The sequence below is a fragment of the Schistocerca cancellata genome, chromosome 6 (assembly GCF_023864275.1).
Source record: "Schistocerca cancellata isolate TAMUIC-IGC-003103 chromosome 6, iqSchCanc2.1, whole genome shotgun sequence".
Taxonomy (NCBI): domain Eukaryota; kingdom Metazoa; phylum Arthropoda; class Insecta; order Orthoptera; family Acrididae; genus Schistocerca; species Schistocerca cancellata.
In genome coordinates this window covers 575218603-575230830 of record NC_064631.1, presented here as the reverse complement: position 1 = coordinate 575230830, position 12228 = coordinate 575218603, and the positions used below count along the sequence as shown (strand labels likewise).

The following is a 12228-nucleotide window of genomic DNA, read 5'->3' as shown; positions in this document are numbered from 1 at the left end:
ATCTTACAATGCAGTTGATAGAGGATAACTTTGAAAAATCCTGGATAAATGTAATATCCATCACATATCCATAGAAACAATTCAGAACATGTACAGCCAAAATGTGATTGCAGTCACATCTGGATGACAGCTGTCGGAATCGTTCACCAAGCAGTTGGACTGGGATGTTGCCTCTGACCACTTCAATTTGACACATAAAATCAATGGATGAAGACTGAATCCCAACAGCAAAATCAAGATTTGCAGACAAACTGACCTAAGTACAATATTGTTTGCAAATGACCAGGTACTTATCAACCTCAACTATATTTTAGAAAATGACATGCAACACAAAAGCATAAACTTCATGAAAGTAACAGGAGAAATAAATAGCACCTTCAGACAATCTCTCATTCAGTGGCACACCATACTAAAGCTGTACAACACCATGGCCAAACCTACCCTCTTTTATGGCAGTGGAGTTTTGACACTCCATAGAAATGACAAATGGAATCCCAAGATGTGGTTAATGAGGAGAACAGTTGGCTTCGCACAATGGGACAAGAAAAGATGTGATGATGTCTTTTAGGATCTTGAAGTGAAACAAAGTCTCAGCACTGTACTGGACTACAGAAAACCTTGGGGGAAAAAAATGCAACAGATGAAGACCAACTAAATCCCTTGAAAACTACCAGCCCAGAGACAGAAGAGTTGTAGGAGGTGGATTGAGGCCATAATGGGCCACTAGACCTTCTACTGGATAGAAAGGAAAGATGATTTGCTTATTTTTATATAAGCGTACTTTCATGTGTTTTATAAAAGTAAACTGTCAAATCCTACATGAAAGTCTTTGTTCACTAGCAAACAAACTGAAAGGAAAATATGTACTGTACGGAAGCTAATAGGCCTCGTGCAACTCACTGTATATCCGTCATTTGGTGACCAATTGCTGTGCTATAGAGAGAAGAGCTGGCAACTGTACACAAACAATGGGATAAACTTGAACATTTGATACCATGCATTGGCTTTGAGCTGTAACTTCATTTGGTTAAGATGTGAAATCCGTAAGCATCCCGAGATTAAATATTATCTATGTTGTCTCAGTATCTGGAGAAAACTGTGACTGACTTTTACATGAAATGTGAATTATATGTGCAATTTATATTTTAATGAAATTGTAGGTAACTAATTACTATGTTATGTTTTGTAATTGTGTGATATGTCCTTTCATCTGTTTCTGTGGTGTACTCCTTTTTTTATGTTGTATATAACAGGGTTGCCACAGGTTCTGGAAATCAGGGAGTTTCGAACACGTCTGGGCAGTATGGAGGGGGGAAAAAACACCGGAAAGATCTCATTTTTGTTTAAGTAGATGAAATGGTTTGTTTACTGAGGTGCCACCCATCATCATTGGCTGGGTGCAGCTGAGCTGCCGACAAGAGGCAGGGAGGCGTGAGGAGTGGTTTCTTTGGCTCTGATTCTCCGAGGCTGTAGGCGCAGTGGCAGGGGACAGCTGCCATGTATGCACGAGTTGCATCAGAGTGATTTTTTGTGTGTGTGTGTGTGTGTGTGTGTGTGTGTGTGTGTGTGTGGTGCCAGTCGCTGGCTGTTAGTACGCTATGTACTCATATATTTCTCAAAAGAAAAATCACACAATACCTGTAAAAAAATAGGTGTAACAAATGGATAATAACCAATAATGAACATAGTAGAACCAACATTTTATTGGCGGTCACCTACAATGTTGGTTTACACAGTTCTTCTCTGTGTTATACACTTCTGTCAAGAGGCCAACTTTTTTCTGAAATCAGTGAAGGTACTTTAAATCCATCTTGCCACTTCCAAGGAAATGCGTATTTTTGTAATAAAATGTGATTTGTTATTGAAGTAAAATAACATCCATGGTCTTAATGAAACACACATACCATTTGGATTGCTTTCTCCATCTAAAAACACTTCATCACAAAAGATGTTAATGTTAGTACTTAATATTTTTATTCACACCAGGAACACCATTTGCTTGCAAGTTGTTTAGATATTTCCTGTTTCCACTATTGTTTATTGTACCACAGCTGCAAAGACAGATTGTCAACTTACATCTTGACTTACCCTTGAGATCTCAACATTTGTCAGGGAAAAATGCTAAAAGTTGTCCGGAAATCAGGGAAATATCAGGAAATTTCACTTGGGGAAACTTGTGGCAACCCTGTAAAATCTGTGGTATACAGTTTCTTTCGTTACTTGTTTTGATTTGTGATCTTGATGTATTATTTTGTACAACATGAATCCAAAATTGAATATTCAGTGTTGTGGAATGAGAGGGGGGATGTGGAATCAGCTGTTAAATTAATACAAATGCTAGGTGTCATTGGAGAGGATTGTAAATGTAACCTGTGACAATAATATGTGATTGACAAAGGTGTCGTGTCAACGTTCTTCTGATGGCTACATTTAGAGATGTCTCTGGAATAATTAGTGGCGGTCCATCAGGTGGGGTCATGGTTTGAAAGGTCAAGATTCAGTGTTTATGTAATAGTTACGGTGTTGCACGGTGCACTAATTTATTTATCAGTCCTCTGTTAAAAATGCCTTGCACGTAACGGGCGTTTCTTAAAGCACAGTAATTGATTGGTTTCATTCTTAGTGTTTAAATTGATTGGTGAATTGTGTTATTTAATTATTGTTCACCATATTTTTTATGTATTTGAATCTCTCTCTCATTCATGGGAAATTTGATGTTGGTAAGTTTAATTCTTTGTTTTGATAAAGTTGTTTTTGTTATGAAAGTTTTGGCCTCACTATATTGGTATCAATGTTTTCTTTGGAGCTATACAGGTCAACTGATGTTATCGATGCTGTTTCGTTAATTTTCACGATTCTTAGCTGTGTGTATTTGTGTTGCCTTTTGGCTTTTTGTAGTGTTATCTGTTTTAGTATATTTTTTTATATGTATCAGTCTTCCAGGTTGAGCTATATGGGTTAACTGATGTTGTCAGTACCAGTTAGTTTATTTGTCCTAATTGTGCTTTTTTTGCTTTGCTGTAACTTCAGTTTGCCGTGGTTCTGTTGTTGCATTTTGTAGATGTTACTTTTGTTGTGATTTTCAGTTATGTCTGATTTTTAGTTTATTTGGCACAGAAACAGCAGGCCTCGAGAGTATCAGCTCTGTGGGGTTTATAACTTCCTAACTCCAATAGGAGTGGGGATATAGCAGAAATATTTTTTTCCAACCCCTGCTATATAGGCTGCCATGCATGACAGCATGATGTGTGGGAACAGTATCGGCCTGCCAAATCAGCCTGTGTTGCAGGGCAGCATACATATTGGGCAAGAAACAGTTTTCACGGCCCTGTTGGGTAGGCTTCCCTGCATGATAGGTGTGTTGTGTTGCAGTAGTATTGGCCTGCTTTGTCTGGATATATGAATGATACATCTTGGGACTTGATATTATGATATTCAGAGATGATGGATGGGTGATACTGAATGCTCTGAATTAGCCAAGCAGTATTGAATTTTAAATTGCTGTTAAGCCACTTGGAAATGTTACAGTGGCCATTAGAGATCAGTGTTCCTTCTGTGCATCATGTTCAAATTTTTTCAGGTAACCAGTGTGTTACCTTATGCGAGGAGGTTTTTTTTTTAATTGTGATAAACAGTGGGTAATCATATAGTTTTAATTATCACCTACAAAAAATCAAGCTGCAATGATGAAACTTAGTGATACTGTTAGTCCTTCTTTTCTCTGCATACACATGCTACAGTGAGACACATTTTTCCCAATACCGGCTGACTTGCCCGAGACTTTTCTTATAAAATCTGAGGTAAGAGGAAGAATTCACTGGGTGCCATGTCAGAATAATATGAGGGGTGAGGCAAAATTTATAACACTTCCTCTTGACAGCCTCCTATAACATCTTCAGGAGATGCTGGTAATATGCTTCACTGATGGTATGCTCCTTAAGAGCCTAATCTGTTAGAGCTACACCATGATAGTCCCATAAAACACTCATCATGTTCATTGCCCATTTTCCTCCTATGTCTTGGAACTGCAGTGATTCCCACAGCACTCATCCATTGTGAATAGTTTGCTGAAGAAGTCATTTGGATTGGCCTGATACCAGTGCAACATTTTCAATGCTGCCTTAGTTTGACAGGCTTTTTAAGTATGTGTGTAAGCAGTCGCGGAACTCGGCAAGCAACCTACCTCATATTAAAAATGTTGTGCAAGATGTTGAAACCTGATCTGCAACTGGTTTTGACTTTTTCCACTATCATCTTAATTCTGATATCAATCTAGCACACTGCACTTGCATTTCTTAGGACAATGGTTCAAATCCACATCTGACCTTCCTGATTTAGGTTTCCCCTGGTTTCTCTAAATTGCTCCAGGCAAGTGCCAGGATGGTTCCTTTGAAAGAGTATGGTCAATTTTCTTTCCTGACCTTTAAACAATCGGAGCTTGTGCTCTGTGTATAATGACCTTGTTGTTGATGCGACGTTAAGCCATAATCTTTGTACCTGCCCCTTCTCATGCAGTTTCTGTTTCTTCATAGATAGATGTTATGCCACTTTGTTCATCATTTGTGCTTGTTTGAGCACACTGGATGCACCTGTGCCACATGGCCGCTGTGTCAAGTGATGATGCCATACACTTCCACCACTTGAGTGTGGATTATTGCTGCAGTGTTCCACTTCAAATGTAGGAAACAAATTACCACATAAGATGCCACTTCATCAATGGTGCGTGTGGTTTTGTTTTGGCTCTTGCAACAATGTGGGATTACAGTGTGTACCTGGACTGCAAACTATGAATTACGTAACTTCAGTTTTTTGGGATGATGATTAAATCTTTCTGACTGCCAGTAGGCAATATGCATAAATAAATTGTTTTTATATTTTTGTTCATTTGATGCAGTAGTATGTGAAATGGAAAATGTGGCCTTCTTATCTCAAACTGACATTCTAGATCTGAAAATAATACAACCCAATGCTTGTCTTATGGCAGCTTTGATGTTTACTGATTAATTCTAGCCACAAAGTGTGTATTGTAATAAAACTTTGCTGACCTCAATCCATACATTGGGTTTCGAGGAAGAAGCCACGAAGTGTAGACTACATGATGAGGAGGATGAAACTGCACAACATCCAATTTTCCAATGTAAAGTTCTGGAGGGCAAAAAGACACAGAATATTCAGGTCAGTAGAGCCTGAAGAAATCGTGTCTAATAAGGCTAGTTTTAAGGCTACAGGTTGGTTTTATTAGAATCACAGGGGGTGAAACAGCACAGTAAACTCAGTTTCGGTGTGGGCAACAGTGGGCGAAGACCACTGTTGTTTTTGTCCCCTTGCATTAATAAAATGAAATCTGAGAAAGAGCCAACAAGATTGCAACAATAATGTGGTTGTTTTTTCATACATTCAACATAATTATCAGAAGCCTAAGTTTGGAAGCTAAAGAAATTCTCATCTTAAGACAGGACTGTGTGAATGTAAAAGAAAATGAAATTTACTCATAAACTCAGTTCAGATAGTAGATTTCTGCTTGACAGATGTATGTTCAAAAATTCCATTGAGCAATTTGTGGTAGGTACTGGCTTGTGGATTTTACCCTATTATGAGAAGATTTTAACATGTAGTAATGACATATAACATGCACTTCATTCCATAATCAGTATAGGACAAATACACATAAAACACACTGATAATAGTTCCTTTGATATTCCACACCAGGTTGCTGTCACTAGTCAGAGTGTCATTAGTATCTCTGGCAGTCACTGTCAATGTCAACAGAGCCTCTCCTCAACAAGTATGGAGCACTGGAGGAAGGGGTAGCTGAAGAGAATCGCTGTTCCGATCATCTTCATTCCCACACGCGTGACCAGCCGTGCTATGGCTGCTGCAGAGGAGGGTGCGGTTGGGCTATTTCTCATTGAACACAGAGAAAGGATACAATGACTTCAATTGTATTCTGTTGCTTATACGTGGATTTGTTAAGGTGAGGTGGAGGTCAGCTGTAATGAAAATAATCAACTATCATTGTCAACGGTGTGCGGCTAGAGTGTGGGCATGGCAAAGCAGCGGTGGTGGTGACGTCAGGATCCAAAAGATTGGTTGCAGGTCTTTGTGATGTACTGGGGGTCCCAATGGCAAGGAAGCCTTCAGGTGAGAGTCATGATGTGATTGTAGCTGTGTCCATGTCTCTTGGGTTTTTGTAACTACAAAAGAAATTTCGGATGACAAATCTGTTCCCAACTTGACGTACCTCACGCCGCTACTCAATCACGAGGAAATTGTTGACTATTTTGACCTGGATGTCATCCAGCAGAAAGTGCTGCACTTCTAGTTGAAACTCAAAAGTGTTTTCAGTGTTTGAGCGAGGTGACATGTTATCGGGCTATTAAGGGATTAGACGAAGTGCATCAGTCAGGCTAGTTTGTGTGTCATCGGTTTGGGTGATGTCGCATAAGGTCCAAGTCAGTTTTAAGCAGTCGACCACCACAGTGGTAGGCTTACCATGAAGCAATATGTTGAAAATGTTGGTACCTCATCTGATAACTTTGGAGGCTGGTGTAAGGTGTTTGTAGTGCGGGGAAGATAGTGTCATCCTGGAGCATGACATAGTCACAGTCTGCTCATTTGCTACCAACAGAGATTTTTGGAGAACTGTGCACCTGTCAAGGTGTTCTCCTGAGCTGTGTGACGTGTTGTCTGGCTCGTGTGACAAGAGTGAGGAGTTCTTAAGTCTTTGTCGTGGTACTTGGAGAATGAAGTCTACAGGTAGTGTGAGTGACTCAGTGTAGAGGATATCTGTTAGGGAGGCATGGAGATTGTCTTTGTGGGATGTGCATGGACCTAATAGCACCAAGGTCTGTCCAGCAACTGCCAAGACAGATGAGGGCCACTTTAAGTGTACAGAGCCTTTGTTCCACAAGGCTGTTGCTTTAGGGACAAAAGACTGTTTTGCAGTAACATCATATACCACAGAGATAGTTCATTAATGGGACCAATTCAGACTGTCATTCTTGGACAGTGATTGTAGAGATTGGGCAGATGAAACATGATATCCGTGTGTTGACAAATGTTCTTGCTGTCACCTCTGTCATAATGTCCTTGAGGGGAACGGCTTCCTCCCAGCGCATCAGAGAGATGATGACGGACGGAGAGTATTTAACGATAGTCTTCATAATTGAGAAGAGGTCCTACCAGTCCAATATGGAGATGTTGAAATGGACCTTTTGGAATATCAGAATTATTGAGTGGCAACTGTGCAGGATGACCCACTTTTCTGTGCTGGCAGGCTGTACACGTACATGTCCAATCTCGGCAATTCTTTTCGATGTTAGACCGTATGAACCAGACATTGATGAGTTGTGTTGATGGATGTATGCCAGAGTGTAACAGATTGTGAATTTGGTCAACAACTTTGCTGCTCTAGCAGGCTGTGCATGTATGATCCCAGTCTCGGCAATTCTTTTCGTCATTAGGCCATGCAAATTGGCCTGTGACAAGTCGCATCAGCTGGTGTGTGCCAAGATGTGATGATTGTGAAGTTGGTCGATTATGATCTTCCTCATTGATGTGGGCACGAGAGGTCAATTTTCATTTTGCGAAACATCCTATGGTACTTGCGGGGTGGATCCAGGGGTAGGACTTCCTTCTATATGTAAGTTGGTTGTAGATTCCCGAAGGAGCTCCATAATTTGTCAGTCTCGCAGCTTTGTCTCTGCTAATTTATTGTTGTCTGCCTGTGGAGATGGCATTTATTCTCAACAGATACTCTGCAAAGACATTGTCCACTCTGTGGAGATGTCTGACATCAGTTGCGAATTACACTGATAATCTAGGTGACAGAATCATTGAGGGCGGGAATCTTTCGAAGGGTTATGTATCAAGTCCACCTAATGTTTGTGGTCTGTGTAAATGATGACAGGTCTGCCCTCAACATCATCTTTAAACTGACAGACTGCCTCATACACCTCCAACAATTCACAACTGTGAATGGACCACTTGTGCTGAGAATCTATCAGTTTACAAGAAAAAATGAAGTAGCTTCTTTTATGCCTACTACCGTATTTACTCGAATCTAAGCCGCACTTTTTTCCGGTTTTCGTAATCCAAAAAACCGCCTGCGGCTTAGAATCAAGTGCAAAGCAAGCGGAAGTTATGAAAAATGTTGGTACGTGCCGCCACAACTCACTTCTGCCGTCGAATATATGTACTATGTAGCGCTACGCACGCATGCTTTGTAGGCACAAAGATAAATACTGGCGCCAAAACCTCTGCGTCAGTAAATAATTTTTTTAAAAAAAGTGGAAGACGAGGTTTTTTTCTCCGCCGCAAGTTTCGACCACTGCATTTTCATTCATTATCCAACGAAGTAAATACAAATTCCGTATTGTTCATCTTCGAATGTAGCATAATTTCGGTGTACTACGAAAATCTGACTGGCAAGACTGTTTGGGATGTTTGTCAATATGGCCAACTCTACGTTCTGATTTTTTTCCTATCTGTGAGAAGAGATGGTTGCTAATATGAACCTGATGAAATTTGAATCACATACAGTATTCTCTTCACCATAAGAATAATACGAATATAAACATTTTGCCATGTATTCCTTCGTGTGTGCTGCTGTATCATTTAAATCCTGTCTGCCTAATAAACCATGAAACTAGAGACAACAGCAAACGCGGAAGAATATACGTATCGTCTCATGTTTATATTCGTATTATTCTTATGCCTAATAGTGATACAGCCAGAAATGAAGCACGGCAAGTGACTTAGATTTTTAAATCTAAGATGACTCTAATTTCTGTGCAGAATTTGATGTAATAAAGAAGCGGCCGCAAAGATTTTCAAACGGAGAAAAATTTTCGCCCAACTCTCGTTCAGAACATGTTCTATCATACGCAGTCTATTATTTGATTCTTGTTGATCATTATCAAAGAAAGTAGCAGTGTAAGTAACAACAAATAGCAGTCTTGTCATTGTTTCGCTTATGAGACGATTCCTCTCTCTTCTTTTTATTGTACGCGGCGGTAGCGCGCACAAAAGCAAGTCATGCCGTGACAGGCCGTAAACACGCACTATCAGAATGCGACAAACAATGAATGACACAATGCAGTAATGCATTTTCAGCTTAAGAGTGACGCGAACACCTATAACAAAGAAAACGGCATTTATCAGATCAAAGCAAAATAAGCAATCGATTCAAACCAGACGAAGCACGTGAAAAAGGAAGGGTACCCGTATAAATACAGACGGAGCGCCTGACGCAAAGCAATGGCTACGTGGTAAAGCTTAACTGCTAAGCTTACGGCTGTAACCAAACTACTGTAGCTGTATCGTCATTCATTCGACCAAAATTGTGTCTCATATTACAATGACCCAACTTTGTTTCGATTTGGAGGTGCGGCCTAAAACTGTTCTCTCCCCTTGAATTTCGAGTCTCAAATTTCAGGTGCGGCTTAGATTCGGGAATTTTTTTTTCCTTTATTTCGAGTCAAATTTTTCAGGTGCGGCTTAGATTCCAGTGCGGCTTAGATTCGAGTAAATACGGTACTTTTTCCTGTAGAATTGCTCTGAGGGGAAAGTCACGTGTGTCCAGTGCAATTGTTAATGAGCATTAGGTAGTGGGTACTAAAGTCATGGCATGTGTGAGACAGTGTTTAATCTTGTCAAAGCTATGTTACATATGTGAGATACACTTCATTTTGTGCTTACTGATCATGTTCTTGCCAGATATAAATTCTGTGAAAGGTGTCTGTATGGCAACACTGCTAAGGAGGTGTCAGTGATAAAAGTTAATCATGCCGAGAAAATGATGTAGTTTGTGGAAATCTTATGGTCAATGTAGTTGCTTAATAAACTCAGTACATTGTGGTGTAGGATGGAATCCAGTAGTGTTAACCAGGTGGTTGAGGAAGACTAATTCGGGCTGACAAAGTTGTCACTTATCGTCGTTGATGATAACGCAGTTGTCAGTAAGTACATTGAGAAATGTTTGACATGCAGCTTGTGCTCTTCTCGTGAAGGGGAGAAAATTAGAATGTTGATCAAATTTGCATAGCAGAAAAGCAGCTTAAACAGGGTATTATGATATAAATCATTGCCAGGTCTGGACTGTATTCTTGATGTCGTAAGGCATGTACAAAAATTCATATAAACTGAAGGGCATGATGATTGACATCCTTTGAATGCCCTCCTCACCCATCAGTATCTGCAGGTATGCTTTTTTCTAACTGAGACACAGAAAATGAAGTCTTGAATGTTTGGATAGTGGGCAGCTATCAAAGATTGTGTGGGGGATTCAAGGCTATGCAGTCTCCACATAGCCTAATTGTACCATCTTTCTTATGCACCTGATAGGGGACACCCATGAACTATCAGGTCACATAATTCTAGCTTTTAGTAGTTAGCGGCGTTTTGGTTGTATAGAGCTTGTCTGTTAGTAATCCAGTAACTGACGCAGTCTGTGGTGAGTTGGAGGACGCTGGGCGATGGTAATGTTGTGGACTGTCCTGTTGTCTACAGCGCTCTGTAAAATGTTGTAGCAGCTGTGTATTGGGCGTAGTAACACACCGAATCAATAAACAGGAATGAACATTACTAACCTGGGTTATATGTAAAAGGATTGTTATCATGTTTGCTGCACTGGTAGGTGTCCCTGTTGAACAGTGTTCAAGTTGAGATGCTACATTGGAGTCTGTAGGAGCAGACAGGTGGAGTGTTGTTTCAGGGTGAAGGCCAGATGGTGTTGTGTTACCAAGTGGTGATGTGTGGTAGAGTGTTCATCCTACATCACCCAATGACTCATTGTATGTTTCCAATTTCGTCCTGTAGGCATAACGACTCTAACCTTGTCTCGAAGTAACATTATTGGAGTTGGCCAGTCATGTGACACTTTACATGCAGTTATCATTGATGTTGGTCACTCATGGCATTATACTGCATGCCTGTCAAGAGAGAGGTAGTAGAAGGCTGACATGGTGGCGGTGGCCTGTATCTGATGACACCTAGAGTGGAGCAACCACTGTCTTGATGTTGTAGTGCGCCACAAGCTAAATATGACGATATAGGGAATTGTTGGAGGAAGTCGGCCCTGAGAACCAGTTCATTGATGCCTGCAATGAGAAAGGTGCATGAAAACAACACCCTGAAACCGAGATCTTTGGTAAAAGATGCACATCTGTAGACAGTAATAGAGGAGACATTTGTGGCACAGAGCTGGATGACAGGTATGTTGCTTTTCAGTGGAGATAGTGCAGGGAGAGGAGTTACTTGCATCTGAACCCATGTCCGTGAGAAAATATTGTCTATGTAAGTCATCAAAGATGCTGGGTCAGCCGCTCTGTTGAAGAGGTGGTGTGCAAGATGTTTCGTTGATACATTGCAAGGTGGGGTGACACGAATTCTCGCTGTGTCCGGTGTGCTTATTGCGGATCACACTTAGCTTTTGGGTAATCACACAGTGGCCTGACAGTGGTCGAGCTGCATATGAAACCAGCAAAGGCATCCCTGTACAAGAATATCAATTCATAAGATGTAGTTGACGGTTGGTATGTTGTGTTTGGCTGAAGGTCACCTTCCCCTGGAGCAGAGTTGATGCCGTGCTCAGTGTTGGTAGAGTGTGGTCCATTTGGTTTGCCTGCACCCAGGCGATTGGCGTGACATAGCTGCTGTGAGTCCTGGTCGGAGACATTATTATCTGTGGCATTAATGCATTGACGATATTACAAAATAGTGAAAATTGTGTCTGCCAGTATTAATTTGCCTTTCAGTGATTCATGTTCATGTGAAACAGTGACCAATTGCACGTGAGGCGGAAGCTGGACAATCCAGAGTCCAAAGTGTGTGATCAGCCGTGAATTCAATGTCCACCAGTGTATGTAATTGACCCCAAAGTTCAGAAGGCATCTTGTTGTCCAGGCGTCCATCATAGATGACTAGTTTTAATTGTTCCTCCAGAGTCTGTAAAAGGCGTTGAAATAGTGTGTACTTCACGGTGTTGTATTTATTACTGTCTGGGGGTGCCAGAATAATATCACAGATTGTGTCAGCTTGTTCACTGAAGTGGCTGAGCAGATCGACAAATTTTGCAGTGATAACGCACCTGCACTTTCATCTCCAGTACTGCACGACAATGCACAAAAAATGAAATCTCTGTGCTCTCCATAGCTGGCCTCTGCGGACTCCTCCCCCCCCCCCCCCCCCCAATTCCAAAGTTGGAATCCCCGTTGAAAGAACAAATAT

The 12228-nt window shown here is 40.9% G+C and overlaps 1 protein-coding gene across 4 annotated transcripts in view; it reads left to right on the top strand.

Moving 5' to 3' along the window:
* The window catches only part of LOC126088604 (glycerophosphocholine phosphodiesterase GPCPD1-like), a 272534-nt gene that overhangs the window by 204474 nt on the left and 55832 nt on the right, over positions 1 to 12228 (top strand). The gene's annotated exons all lie outside the window — the stretch shown is intronic.